General features: G+C 50.5%; 19 non-coding genes across 19 annotated transcripts; all 19 read left to right on the top strand.

The window, feature by feature from the left end:
* Window positions 1-704: 704 nt before the first annotated feature.
* On the top strand, window positions 705-787 carry Trnas-uga (transfer RNA serine (anticodon UGA)). Its single transcript has one exon. It is a non-coding gene; the product is annotated as a tRNA-Ser (tRNA).
* Window positions 788-1,398: 611 nt separating this feature from the next.
* Window positions 1,399-1,470, top strand: Trnaf-gaa (transfer RNA phenylalanine (anticodon GAA)). Its single transcript has one exon. It is a non-coding gene; the product is annotated as a tRNA-Phe (tRNA).
* A 541-nt stretch (window positions 1,471-2,011) lies between these two features.
* Trnak-uuu (transfer RNA lysine (anticodon UUU)) lies at window positions 2,012-2,084 on the top strand. The gene has a single exon. It is a non-coding gene; the product is annotated as a tRNA-Lys (tRNA).
* Window positions 2,085-2,222: 138 nt separating this feature from the next.
* Window positions 2,223-2,306, top strand: Trnas-cga (transfer RNA serine (anticodon CGA)). Its single transcript has one exon. It is a non-coding gene; the product is annotated as a tRNA-Ser (tRNA).
* Window positions 2,307-2,995: 689 nt separating this feature from the next.
* Window positions 2,996-3,077, top strand: Trnas-uga (transfer RNA serine (anticodon UGA)). Its single transcript has one exon. It is a non-coding gene; the product is annotated as a tRNA-Ser (tRNA).
* A 611-nt stretch (window positions 3,078-3,688) lies between these two features.
* On the top strand, window positions 3,689-3,761 carry Trnaf-gaa (transfer RNA phenylalanine (anticodon GAA)). Its single transcript has one exon. It is a non-coding gene; the product is annotated as a tRNA-Phe (tRNA).
* Window positions 3,762-4,297: 536 nt separating this feature from the next.
* On the top strand, window positions 4,298-4,370 carry Trnak-uuu (transfer RNA lysine (anticodon UUU)). Its single transcript has one exon. It is a non-coding gene; the product is annotated as a tRNA-Lys (tRNA).
* A 139-nt stretch (window positions 4,371-4,509) lies between these two features.
* On the top strand, window positions 4,510-4,591 carry Trnas-cga (transfer RNA serine (anticodon CGA)). The gene has a single exon. It is a non-coding gene; the product is annotated as a tRNA-Ser (tRNA).
* A 691-nt stretch (window positions 4,592-5,282) lies between these two features.
* Window positions 5,283-5,365, top strand: Trnas-uga (transfer RNA serine (anticodon UGA)). Its single transcript has one exon. It is a non-coding gene; the product is annotated as a tRNA-Ser (tRNA).
* A 611-nt stretch (window positions 5,366-5,976) lies between these two features.
* Window positions 5,977-6,049, top strand: Trnaf-gaa (transfer RNA phenylalanine (anticodon GAA)). Its single transcript has one exon. It is a non-coding gene; the product is annotated as a tRNA-Phe (tRNA).
* Window positions 6,050-6,591: 542 nt separating this feature from the next.
* On the top strand, window positions 6,592-6,663 carry Trnak-uuu (transfer RNA lysine (anticodon UUU)). The gene has a single exon. It is a non-coding gene; the product is annotated as a tRNA-Lys (tRNA).
* A 138-nt stretch (window positions 6,664-6,801) lies between these two features.
* Trnas-cga (transfer RNA serine (anticodon CGA)) lies at window positions 6,802-6,883 on the top strand. The gene has a single exon. It is a non-coding gene; the product is annotated as a tRNA-Ser (tRNA).
* A 1,380-nt stretch (window positions 6,884-8,263) lies between these two features.
* Window positions 8,264-8,335, top strand: Trnaf-gaa (transfer RNA phenylalanine (anticodon GAA)). The gene has a single exon. It is a non-coding gene; the product is annotated as a tRNA-Phe (tRNA).
* A 540-nt stretch (window positions 8,336-8,875) lies between these two features.
* On the top strand, window positions 8,876-8,948 carry Trnak-uuu (transfer RNA lysine (anticodon UUU)). The gene has a single exon. It is a non-coding gene; the product is annotated as a tRNA-Lys (tRNA).
* Window positions 8,949-9,085: 137 nt separating this feature from the next.
* Window positions 9,086-9,167, top strand: Trnas-cga (transfer RNA serine (anticodon CGA)). Its single transcript has one exon. It is a non-coding gene; the product is annotated as a tRNA-Ser (tRNA).
* A 692-nt stretch (window positions 9,168-9,859) lies between these two features.
* Window positions 9,860-9,941, top strand: Trnas-uga (transfer RNA serine (anticodon UGA)). The gene has a single exon. It is a non-coding gene; the product is annotated as a tRNA-Ser (tRNA).
* Window positions 9,942-10,552: 611 nt separating this feature from the next.
* Window positions 10,553-10,625, top strand: Trnaf-gaa (transfer RNA phenylalanine (anticodon GAA)). The gene has a single exon. It is a non-coding gene; the product is annotated as a tRNA-Phe (tRNA).
* Window positions 10,626-11,164: 539 nt separating this feature from the next.
* Window positions 11,165-11,237, top strand: Trnak-uuu (transfer RNA lysine (anticodon UUU)). The gene has a single exon. It is a non-coding gene; the product is annotated as a tRNA-Lys (tRNA).
* Window positions 11,238-11,375: 138 nt separating this feature from the next.
* Trnas-cga (transfer RNA serine (anticodon CGA)) lies at window positions 11,376-11,457 on the top strand. The gene has a single exon. It is a non-coding gene; the product is annotated as a tRNA-Ser (tRNA).
* The last annotated feature ends 462 nt before the right edge of the window (window positions 11,458-11,919 follow it).

Below are 11,919 nucleotides of genomic sequence, written 5' to 3'. Positions count from 1 at the left end.
TACCGGCTGCGTGCGATTTTGCGTAAAGAGGAGCAAAAATTTTCGCACACATGTGACATGCGTGGGCGAATGCGGGTGCAAACCAGTGACGCCATTCTCAACAAGACGAAAGTTTCCGTTTAAGAATACTGAGTTTCGCGACGACCGCTGCTTACTGTTGCCATCGGTTCACCTCGCACTGACGCTGGGACTGCAGAAAGCCGTCGCTGAGATCGTGAGTACACAGATGTGCTCGAAAGTGTAGGACAGAGCGAACATTCATTTCTTTTTAAGAATCGCAATTCAATCATTCGAGTGCGGCAAAGGCAGTGGTGCAGCGTTTCTTTTCTTATGAATCTCGCAGCTGCTTGGAGGTATGTCCATCGTTTTAAGACGACACAAAACTAGCGTCAGCGGTGCGTCAGTGGGAAGTCGGTGAAGTCGCCATTGGAGCCATAAGCCAGTAATTACAACACGCGAATCACTCGCACACCATGTAGCATGCACCACAACGCTCGGCCGAGGGACCGGACAGCTCAGTCGGTAGAGCGCTAGACCTTCAACCAAAGGGTCCCGGGCTCAAACCCCCGCCAGGCGAAAATTAACACACTGTCGTAACGGCTAATGGAAACCCTACAGAAAAGAGTGACGCCACGCCGCTTTCTGCCATCAGAATTGCTTCTAAAGACGGCGGTTCCACTTGTCGGGAGTCGCTTCTGCCACCGGCAGACGTGGCCGAGTGGTTAAGGCGTCTGACTTGAAATCAGATTCCCTCTGGGAGCGTAGGTTCGAGTCCTGCCGACCTGCGAAATTTTCTCGCTCTCAAAAGATGGACGTTCAGCTGCATCCTAGCAGTTGCGTCACTACTAAACACGCGCGTCACCAGCAATGTGCAGTGTTATTTGATCCAGGGCGCAGCGTTACAGTCGCGCTCAGAAGCCGCAGCTCATCTCCTCGTCTCCACAGCCGCCCACCGGGTGTTAGTACAAGTGTCGCCTCACTGGGCAGTGCAGATGTGTCCATCTTAGCTTGCAGACGATGACGTGTAGCAATTGATGAGCTAACGCAAGTCGTATGTTTTACCGTGTGTATCTCCTAGATACTGCCTCTCATACGTTGGAGAGGCTCACTCCTTCTTGTGTCTCGTTCTCTGCACACGAGTTGCCCCTGGCATCGATATAGCACGGGTTTTCTAGCGCCAGCGCGGCGTCACGTGAAGTCAGCGAAGTGAATATTACACGAGTCGAGTCGACATGTTTGCTTGTTACGATGATGGAAGCAGAAGAAATGTGTGTGGGACTTCACTGCATCGGCTGCTCGCCTTTCAGCCGTCCCTGTGTCTTATCAGACGAAGGTGACTGTGAAATTGGCAACGAGGCAGAGGTTACAAACACATGCAAACAGGAACGTTCAATGTCAGCCGAAATAGCTCAGTTGGAGAGCGTTAGACTGAAGATCTAAAGGTCCCTGGTTCGATCCCGGGTTTCGGCAGGTATTCGTTTTGATGCGACGCCAATGGAATGGCTCTGCGTTGGTGATAATGCAACTACCGCTGACAACAAAAATGACTCTCTCCTGTAGCTGTTCTGGTTGTCTAGTGCATGCCATAAGAGGAACTCACTAGACAACTAACTCCCTTAGAAGCAAAAGAATCAAAAAAGTCCTACCGACTGCGTTCCTTTTTCTGTGTCAGGTGGTGAAGAACGTTTTCAACGGAACCGTGAAACGAGCGAAAACGTGGGAAACATTGCATTCGAAATGCTTGCGAATTTTCCAATTGCCCAGTGAGTGTCGACAAAATATGTAAATTCTCTGCTCCAACGTATGAGACGCAACGACTCCTGCAATTTGTTGTTGCATCGTGTGTCAGCAGTCTTCGATAGTGTGTTACGAGCTTAGTGCGATAAGTCTGCAGACAGCATTTAGGCGACGTTTTATTAGTAACGGCCCCATGCAGCGATTGCACAACAGTAAACGACATGAGTCAATGTATAGTTGTGCATCGTGAGAGGTAATCACAGCGTCGTGTGGAGCCCGGATAGCTCAGTCGGTAGAGCATTAGGCTTTTAACCTAAGGGTCCAGGGTTCAAGTCCCTGTCCGGGCGGAAATTTAATACTTGGTAGCGATTCGTCTGGTAGCGGTGGAAACGCTACGGAAAAATAATGAAGCTACGCCGTTTTCTGACACCACAGTGCTTTTAAACGGTAGCAGTTGCATGTGTCGGGACAACACCGCGCTACCAGCAGTCGTGGCCGAGTGGTTTAAGGCGTCTGACTCGAAATCAGATTCCCTCTGGGGAGCGTAGGTTCGAATCCTACCGGCTGCGTGCGATTTTGCGTAAAGAGGAGCAAAAATTTTCGCACACATGTGACATGCGTGGGCGAATGCGGGTGCAAACCAGTGACGCCATTCTCAACAAGACGAAAGTTTCCGTTTAAGAATACTGAGTTTCGCGACGACCGCTGCTTACTGTGGCCATCGGTTCACCTCGCACTGACGCTGGGACTGCAGAAAGCCGTCGCTGAGATCGTGAGTACACAGATGTGCTCGAAAGTGTAGGACAGAGCGAACATTCATTTCTTTTTAAGAATCGCAATTCAATCATTCGAGTGCGGCAAAGGCAGTGGTGCAGCGTTTCTTTTCTTAAGATCTCGCAGCTGCTTGGAGGTATGTCCATCGTTTTAAGACGACACAAAACTAGCGTCAGCGGTGCGTCAGTGGGAAGTCGGTGAAGTCGCCATTGGAGCCATAAGCCAGTAATTACAACACGCGAATCACTCGCACACCATGTAGCATGCACCACAACGCTCGGCCGAGGGACCGGACAGCTCAGTCGGTAGAGCGCTAGACCTTCAACCAAAGGGTCCGGGCTCAAACCCCCGCCAGGCGAAAATTAACACACTGTCGTAACGGCTAATGGAAACCCTACAGAAAAGAGTGACGCCACGCCGCTTTCTGCCATCAGATTGCTTCTAAAGACGGCGGTTCCACTTGTCGGGAGTCGCTTCTGCCACCGCAGACGTGGCCGAGTGGTTAAGGCGTCTGACTTGAAATCAGATTCCCTCTGGGAGCGTAGGTTCGAGTCCTGCCGACTGCGAAAATTTTCTCGCTCTCAAAAGATGGACGTTCAGCTGCATCCTAGCAGTTGCGTCACTACTAAACACGCGCGTCACCAGCAATGTGCAGTGTTATTTGATCCAGGGCGCAGCGTTACAGTCGCGCTCAGAAGCCGCAGCTCATCTCCTCGTCTCACAGCCGCCCACCGGGTGTTAGTACAAGTGTCGCCTCACTGGGCAGTGCAGATGTGTCCATCTTAGCTTGCAGACGATGACGTGTAGCAATTGATGAGCTAACGCAAGTCGAATGTTTTACCGTGTGTATCTCCTAGATACTGCCTCTCATACGGTGGAGAGGCTCACTCCTTCTTGTGTCTCGTTCTCTGCACACGAGTTGCCCCTGGCATCGATATAGCACGGGTTTTCTAGCGCCAGCGCGGCGTCACGTGAAGTCAGCGAAGTGAATATTACACGAGTCGAGTCGACATGTTTGCTTGTTACGATGATGGAAGCAGAAGAAATGTGTGTGGGACTTCACTGCATCGGCTGCTCGCCTTTCAGCGTCCCTGTGTCTTATCAGACGAAGGTGACTGTGAAATTGGCAACGAGGCAGAGGTTAACAAACACATGCAAACAGGAACGTTCAATGTCAGCCGAAATAGCTCAGTTGGGAGAGCGTTAGACTGAAGATCTAAAGGTCCCTGGTTCGATCCCGGGTTTCGGCAGTATTCGTTTTGATGCGACGCCAATGGAATGGCTCTGCGTTGGTGATAATGCAACTACCGCTGACAACAAAAATGACTCTCTCCTGTAGCTGTTCTGGTTGTCTAGTGCATGCCATAAGAGAACTCACTAGACAACTAACTCCCTTAGAAGCAAAAGAATCAAAAAGTCCTACCGACTGCGTTCCTTTTTCTGTGTCAGGTGGTGAAGAACGTTTTCAACGGAACCGTGAAACGAGCGAAAACGTGGGAAACATTGCATTCGAAATGCTTGCGAATTTTCCAATTGCCCAGTGAGTGTCGACAAAATATGTAAATTCTCTGCTCCAACGTATGAGACGCAACGACTCCTGCAATTTGTTGTTGCATCGTGTGTCAGCAGTCTTCGATAGTGTGTTACGAGCTTAGTGCGATAAGTCTGCAGACAGCATTTAGGCGACGTTTTATTAGTAACGGCCCCATGCAGCGATTGCACAACAGTAAACGACATGAGTCAATGTATAGTTGTGCATCGTGAGAGGTATCACAGCGTCGTGTGAGCCCGGATAGCTCAGTCGGTAGAGCATTAGGCTTTTAACCTAAGGGTCCAGGGTTCAAGTCCCTGTCCGGGCGGAAATTTTAATACTTTGGTAGCGATTCGTCTGGTAGCGGTGGAAACGCTACGGAAAATAATGAAGCTACGCCGTTTTCTGACACCACAGTGCTTTAAAACGGTAGCAGTTGCATGTGTCGGGACAACACCGCGCTACCAGCAGTCGTGGCCGAGTGGTTAAGGCGTCTGACTCGAAATCAGATTCCCTCTGGGAGCGTAGGTTCGAATCCTACCGGCTGCGTGCGATTTTGCGTAAAGAGGAGCAAAAATTTTCGCACACATGTGACATGCGTGGGCGAATGCGGGTGCAAACCAGTGACGCCATTCTCAACAAGACGAAAGTTTCCGTTTAAGAATACTGAGTTTCGCGACGACCGCTGCTTACTGTGGCCATCGGTTCACCTCGCACTGACGCTGGGACTGCAGAAAGCCGTCGCTGAGATCGTGAGTACACAGATGTGCTCGAAAGTGTAGGACAGAGCGAACATTCATTTCTTTTTAAGAATCGCAATTCAATCATTCGAGTGCGGCAAAGGCAGTGGTGCAGCGTTTCTTTTCTTAAGATCTCGCAGCTGCTTGGAGGTATGTCCATCGTTTTAAGACGACACAAAACTAGCGTCAGCGGTGCGTCAGTGGGAAGTCGGTGAAGTCGCCATTGGAGCCATAAGCCAGTAATTACAACACGCGAATCACTCGCACACCATGTAGCATGCACCACAACGCTCGGCCGAGGGACCGGACAGCTCAGTCGGTAGAGCGCTAGACCTTCAACCAAAGGGTCCCGGGCTCAAACCCCCCGCCAGGCGAAAATTAACACACTGTCGTAACGGCTAATGGAAACCCTACAGAAAAGAGTGACGCCACGCCGCTTTCTGCATCAGATTGCTTCTAAAGACGGCGGTTCCACTTGTCGGGAGTCGCTTCTGCCACCGGCAGTCGTGGCCGAGTGGTTAAGGCGTCCTGACTTGAAATCAGATTCCCTCTGGGAGCGTAGGTTCGAGTCCTGCCGACTGCGAAAATTTTCTCGCTCTCAAAAGATGGACGTTCAGCTGCATCCTAGCAGTTGCGTCACTACTAAACACGCGCGTCACCAGCAATGTGCAGTGTTATTTGATCCAGGGCGCAGCGTTACAGTCGCGCTCAGAAGCCGCAGCTCATCTCCTCGTCTCACAGCCGCCCACCGGGTGTTAGTACAAGTGTCGCCTCACTGGGCAGTGCAGATGTGTCCATCTTAGCTTGCAGACGATGACGTGTAGCAATTGATGAGCTACGCAAGTCGAATGTTTTACCGTGTGTATCTCCTAGATACTGCCTCTCATACGGTGGAGAGGCTCACTCCTTCTTGTGTCTCGTTCTCTGCACACGAGTTGCCCCTGGCATCGATATAGCACGGGTTTTCTAGCGCCAGCGCGGCGTCACGTGAAGTCAGCGAAGTGAATATTACACGAGTCGAGTCGACATGTTTGCTTGTTACGATGATGGAAGCAGAAGAAATGTGTGTGGGACTTCACTGCATCGGCTGCTCGCCTTTCAGCGTCCCTGTGTCTTATCAGACGAAGGTGACTGTGAAATTGGCAACGAGGGCAGAGGTTAACAAACACATGCAAACAGGAACGTTCAATGTCAGCCGAAATAGCTCAGTTGGGAGAGCGTTAGACTGAAGATCTAAAGGTCCCTGGTTCGATCCCGGGTTTCGGCAGGTATTCGTTTTGATGCGACGCCAATGGAATGGCTCTGCGTTGGTGATAATGCAACTACCGCTGACAACAAAAATGACTCTCTCCTGTAGCTGTTCTGGTTGTCTAGTGCATGCCATAAGAGGAACTCACTAGACAACTAACTCCCTTAGAAGCAAAAGAATCAAAAAAGTCCTACCGACTGCGTTCCTTTTTCTGGTGTCAGGTGGTGAAGAACGTTTTCAACGGAACCGGTGAAACGAGCGAAAACGTGGGAAACATTGCATTCGAAATGCTTGCGAATTTTCCAATTGCCCAGTGAGTGTCGACAAAATATGTAAATTCTCTGCTCCAACGTATGAGACGCAACGACTCCTGCAATTTGTTGTTGCATCGTGTGTCAGCAGTCTTCGATTGTGTGTTACGAGCTTAGTGCGATAAGTCTGCAGACCAGCATTTAGGCGACGTTTTATTAGTAACGGCCCCATGCAGCGATTGCACAACAGTAAACGACATGAGTCAATGTATAGTTGTGCATCGTGAGAGGTATCACAGCGTCGTGTGAGCCCGGATAGCTCAGTCGGTAGAGCATTAGGCTTTTAACCTAAGGGTCCAGGTTCAAGTCCCTGTCCGGGCGGAAATTTTAATACTTGGTAGCGATTCGTCCTGGTAGCGGTGGAAACGCTACGGAAAATAATGAGCTACGCCGTTTTTCTGACACCACAGTGCTTTAAACGGTAGCAGTTGCATGTGTCGGGACAACACCGCGCTACCAGCAGTCGTGGCCGAGTGGTTAAGGCGTCTGACTCGAAATCAGATTCCCTCTGGGAGCGTAGGTTCGAATCCTACCGGCTGCGTGCGATTTTGCGTAAAGAGGAGCAAAAAATTTCGCACACATGTGACATGCGTGGGCGAATGCGGGTGCAAACCAGTGACGCCATTCTCAACAAGACGAAAGTTTCCGTTTAAGAATACTGAGTTTCGCGACGACCGCTGCTTACTGTGGCCATCGGTTCACCTCGCACTGACGCTGGGACTGCAGAAAGCCGTCGCTGAGATCGTGAGTACACAGATGTGCTCGAAAGTGTAGGACAGAGCGAACATTCATTTCTTTTTAAGAATCGCAATTCAATCATTCGAGTGCGGCAAAGGCAGTGGTGCAGCGTTTCTTTTCTTAAGATCTCGCAGCTGCTTGGAGGTATGTCCATCGTTTTAAGACGACACAAAACTAGCGTCAGCGGTGCGTCAGTGGGAAGTCGGTGAAGTCGCCATTGGAGCCATAAGCCAGTAATTACAACACGCGAATCACTCGCACACCATGTAGCATGCACCACAACGCTCGGCCGAGGGACCGGACAGCTCAGTCGGTAGAGCGCTAGACCTTCAACCAAAGGGTCCCGGGCTCAAACCCCGCCAGGCGAAAATTAACACACTGTCGTAACGGCTAATGGAAACCCCCTACAGAAAAGAGTGACGCCACGCCGCTTTCTGCCATCAGATTGCTTCTAAAGACGGCGGTTCCACTTGTCGGGAGTCGCTTCTGCCACCGGCAGTCGTGGCCGAGTGGTTAAGGCGTCTGACTTGAAATCAGATTCCCTCTGGAGCGTAGGTTCCTGCCGACTGCGAAAATTTTCTCGCTCTCAAAAGATGGACGTTCAGCTGCATCCTAGCAGTTGCGTCACTACTAAACACGCGCGTCACCAGCAATGTGCAGTGTTATTTGATCCAGGGCGCAGCGTTACAGTCGCGCTCAGAAGCCGCAGCTCATCTCCTCGTCTCACAGCCGCCCACCGGGTGTTAGTACAAGTGTCGCCTCACTGGGCAGTGCAGATGTGTCCATCTTAGCTTGCAGACGATGACGTGTAGCAATTGATGAGCTAACGCAAGTCGAATGTTTTTACCGTGTGTATCTCCTAGATACTGCCTCTCATACGGTGGAGAGGCTCACTCCTTCTTGTGTCTCGTTCTCTGCACACGAGTTGCCCCTGGCATCGATATAGCACGGGTTTTCTAGCGCCAGCGCGGCGTCACGTGAAGTCAGCGAAGTGAATATTACACGAGTCGAGTCGACATGTTTGCTTGTTACGATGATGGAAGCAGAAGAAATGTGTGTGGGACTTCACTGCATCGGCTGCTCGCCTTTCAGCGTCCCTGTGTCTTATCAGACGAAGGTGACTGTGAAATTGGCAACGAGGCAGAGGTTAACAAACACATGCAAACAGGAACGTTCAATGTCAGCCGAAATAGCTCAGTTGGGAGAGCGTTAGACTGAAGATCTAAAGGTCCCTGGTTCGATCCCGGTTTCGGCAGGTATTCGTTTGATGCGACGCCAATGGAATGGCTCTGCGTTGGTGATAATGCAACTACCGCTGACAACAAAAATGACTCTCTCCTGTAGCTGTTCTGGTTGTCTAGTGCATGGCCATAAGAGGAACTCACTAGACAACTAACTCCCTTAGAAGCAAAAGAATCAAAAAAGTCCTACCGACTGCGTTCCTTTTTCTGTGTCAGGTGGTGAAGAACGTTTTCAACGGAACCGTGAAACGAGCGAAAACGTGGGAAACATTGCATTCGAAATGCTTGCGAATTTTCCAATTGCCCAGTGAGTGTCGACAAAATATGTAAATTCTCTGCTCCAACGTATGAGACGCAACGACTCCTGCAATTTGTTGTTGCATCGTGTGTCAGCAGTCTTCGATAGTGTGTTACGAGCTTAGTGCGATAAGTCTGCAGACAGCATTTAGGCGACGTTTTATTAGTAACGGCCCCATGCAGCGATTGCCACAACAGTAAACGACATGAGTCAATGTATAGTTGTGCATCGTGAGAGGTATCACAGCGTCGTGTGAGCCCGGATAGCTCAGTCGGTAGAGCATTAGGCTTTTAACCTAAGGGTCCAGGGTTCAAGTCCCTGTCCGGGCGGAAATTTTAATACTTTGGTAGCGATTCGTCTGGTAGCGGTGGAAACGCTACGGAAAATAATGAAGCTACGCCGTTTTCTGACACCACAGTGCTTTAAACGGTAGCAGTTGCATGTGTCGGGACAACACCGCGCTACAGCAGTCGTGGCCGAGTGGTTAAGGCGTCTGACTCGAAATCAGATTCCCTCTGGGAGCGTAGGTTCGAATCCTACCGGCTGCGTGCGATTTTGCGTAAAGAGGAGCAAAAATTTTCGCACACATGTGACATGCGTGGGCGAATGCGGGTGCAAACCAGTGACGCCATTCTCAACAAGACGAAAGTTTCCGTTTAAGAATACTGAGTTTCGCGACGACCGCTGCTTACTGTGGCCATCGGTTCACCTCGCACTGACGCTGGGACTGCAGAAAGCCGTCGCTGAGATCGTGAGTACACAGATGTGCTCGAAAGTGTAGGACAGAGCGAACATTCATTTCTTTTTAAGAATCGCAATTCAATCATTCGAGTGCGGCAAAGGCAGTGGTGCAGCGTTTCTTTTCTTAAGATCTCGCAGCTGCTTGGAGGTATGTCCATCGTTTTAAGACGACACAAAACTAGCGTCAGCGGTGCGTCAGTGGGAAGTCGGTGAAGTCGCCATTGGAGCCATAAGCCAGTAATTACAACACGCGAATCACTCGCACACCATGTAGCATGCACCACAACGCTCGGCCGAGGGACCGGACAGCTCAGTCGGTAGAGCGCTAGACCTTCAAACCAAAGGGTCCCGGGCTCAAACCCCCGCCAGGCGAAAATTAACACACTGTCGTAACGGCTAATGGAAACCCTACAGAAAAGAGTGACGCCACGCCGCTTTCTGCCATCAGATTGCTTCTAAAGACGGCGGTTCCACTTGTCGGGAGTCGCTTCTGCCACCGGCAGTCGTGGCCGAGTGGTTAAGGCGTCTGACTTGAAATCAGATTCCCTCTGGGAGCGTAGGTTCGAGTCCTGCCGACTGCGAAAATTTTCTCGCTCTCAAAAGATGGACGTTCAGCTGCATCCTAGCAGTTGCGTCACTACTAAACACGCGCGTCACCAGCAATGTGCAGTGTTATTTGATCCAGGGCGCAGCGTTACAGTCGCGCTCAGAAGCCGCAGCTCATCTCCTCGTCTCACAGCCGCCCACCGGGTGTTAGTACAAGTGTCGCCTCACTGGGCAGTGCAGATGTGTCCATCTTAGCTTGCAGACGATGACGTGTAGCAATTGATGAGCTAACGCAAGTCGAATGTTTTACCGTGTGTATCTCCTAGATACTGCCTCTCATACGGTGGAGAGGCTCACTCCTTCTTGTGTCTCGTTCTCTGCACACGAGTTGCCCCTGGCATCGATATAGCACGGGTTTTCTAGCGCCAGCGCGGCGTCACGTGAAGTCAGCGAAGTGAATATTACACGAGTCGAGTCGACATGTTTGCTTGTTACGATGATGGAAGCAGAAGAAATGTGTGTGGGACTTCACTGCATCGGCTGCTCGCCTTTCAGCGTCCCTGTGTCTTATCAGACGAAGGTGACTGTGAAATTGGCAACGAGGCAGAGGTTAACAAACACATGCAAACAGGAACGTTCAATGTCAGCCGAAATAGCTCAGTTGGGAGAGCGTTAGACTGAAGATCTAAAGGTCCCTGGTTCGATCCCGGGTTTCGGCAGGTATTCGTTTTGATGCGACGCCAATGGAATGGCTCTGCGTTGGTGATAATGCAACTACCGCTGACAACAAAAATGACTCTCTCCTGTAGCTGTTCTGGTTGTCTAGTGCATGCCATAAGAGGAACTCACTAGACAACTAACTCCCTTAGAAGCAAAAGAATCAAAAAAGTCCTACCGACTGCGTTCCTTTTTCTGTGTCAGGTGGTGAAGAACGTTTTCAACGGAACCGTGAAACGAGCGAAAACGTGGGAAACATTGCATTCGAAATGCTTGCGAATTTTCCAATTGCCCAGTGAGTGTCGACAAAATATGTAAATTCTCTGCTCCAACGTATGAGACGCAACGACTCCTGCAATTTGTTGTTGCATCGTGTGTCAGCAGTCTTCGATAGTGTGTTACGAGCTTAGTGCGATAAGTCTGCAGACAGCATTTAGGCGACGTTTTATTAGTAACGGCCCCATGCAGCGATTGCACAACAGTAAACGACATGAGTCAATGTATAGTTGTGCATCGTGAGAGGTATCACAGCGTCGTGTGAGCCCGGATAGCTCAGTCGGTAGAGCATTAGGCTTTTAACCTAAGGGTCCAGGGTTCAAGTCCCTGTCCGGGCGGAAATTTTAATACTTTGGTAGCGATTCGTCTGGTAGCGGTGGAAACGCTACGGAAAATAATGAAGCTACGCCGTTTTCTGACACCACAGTGCTTTAAACGGTAGCAGTTGCATGTGTCGGGACAACACCGCGCTACCAGCAGTCGTGGCCGAGTGGTTAAGGCGTCTGACTCGAAATCAGATTCCCTCTGGGAGCGTAGGTTCGAATCCTACCGGCTGCGTGCGATTTTGCGTAAAGAGGAGCAAAAATTTTCGCACACATGTGACATGCGTGGGCGAATGCGGGTGCAAACCAGTGACGCCATTCTCAACAAGACGAAAGTTTCCGTTTAAGAATACTGAGTTTCGCGACGACCGCTGCTTACTGTGGCCATCGGTTCACCTCGCACTGACGCTGGGACTGCAGAAAGCCGTCGCTGAGATCGTGAGTACACAGATGTGCTCGAAAGTGTAGGACAGAGCGAACATTCATTTCTTTTTAAGAATCGCAATTCAATCATTCGAGTGCGGCAAAGGCAGTGGTGCAGCGTTTCTTTTCTTAAGATCTCGCAGCTGCTTGGAGGTATGTCCATCGTTTTAAGACGACACAAAACTAGCGTCAGCGGTGCGTCAGTGGGAAGTCGGTGAAGTCGCCATTGGAGCCATAAGCCAGTAATTACAACACGCGAATCACTCGCACACCA

Source organism: Schistocerca serialis, unplaced genomic scaffold (assembly GCF_023864345.2).
Source record: "Schistocerca serialis cubense isolate TAMUIC-IGC-003099 unplaced genomic scaffold, iqSchSeri2.2 HiC_scaffold_508, whole genome shotgun sequence".
NCBI lineage: Eukaryota > Metazoa > Arthropoda > Insecta > Orthoptera > Acrididae > Schistocerca > Schistocerca serialis.
This window is presented reverse-complemented; position numbering and strand designations above follow the sequence as displayed.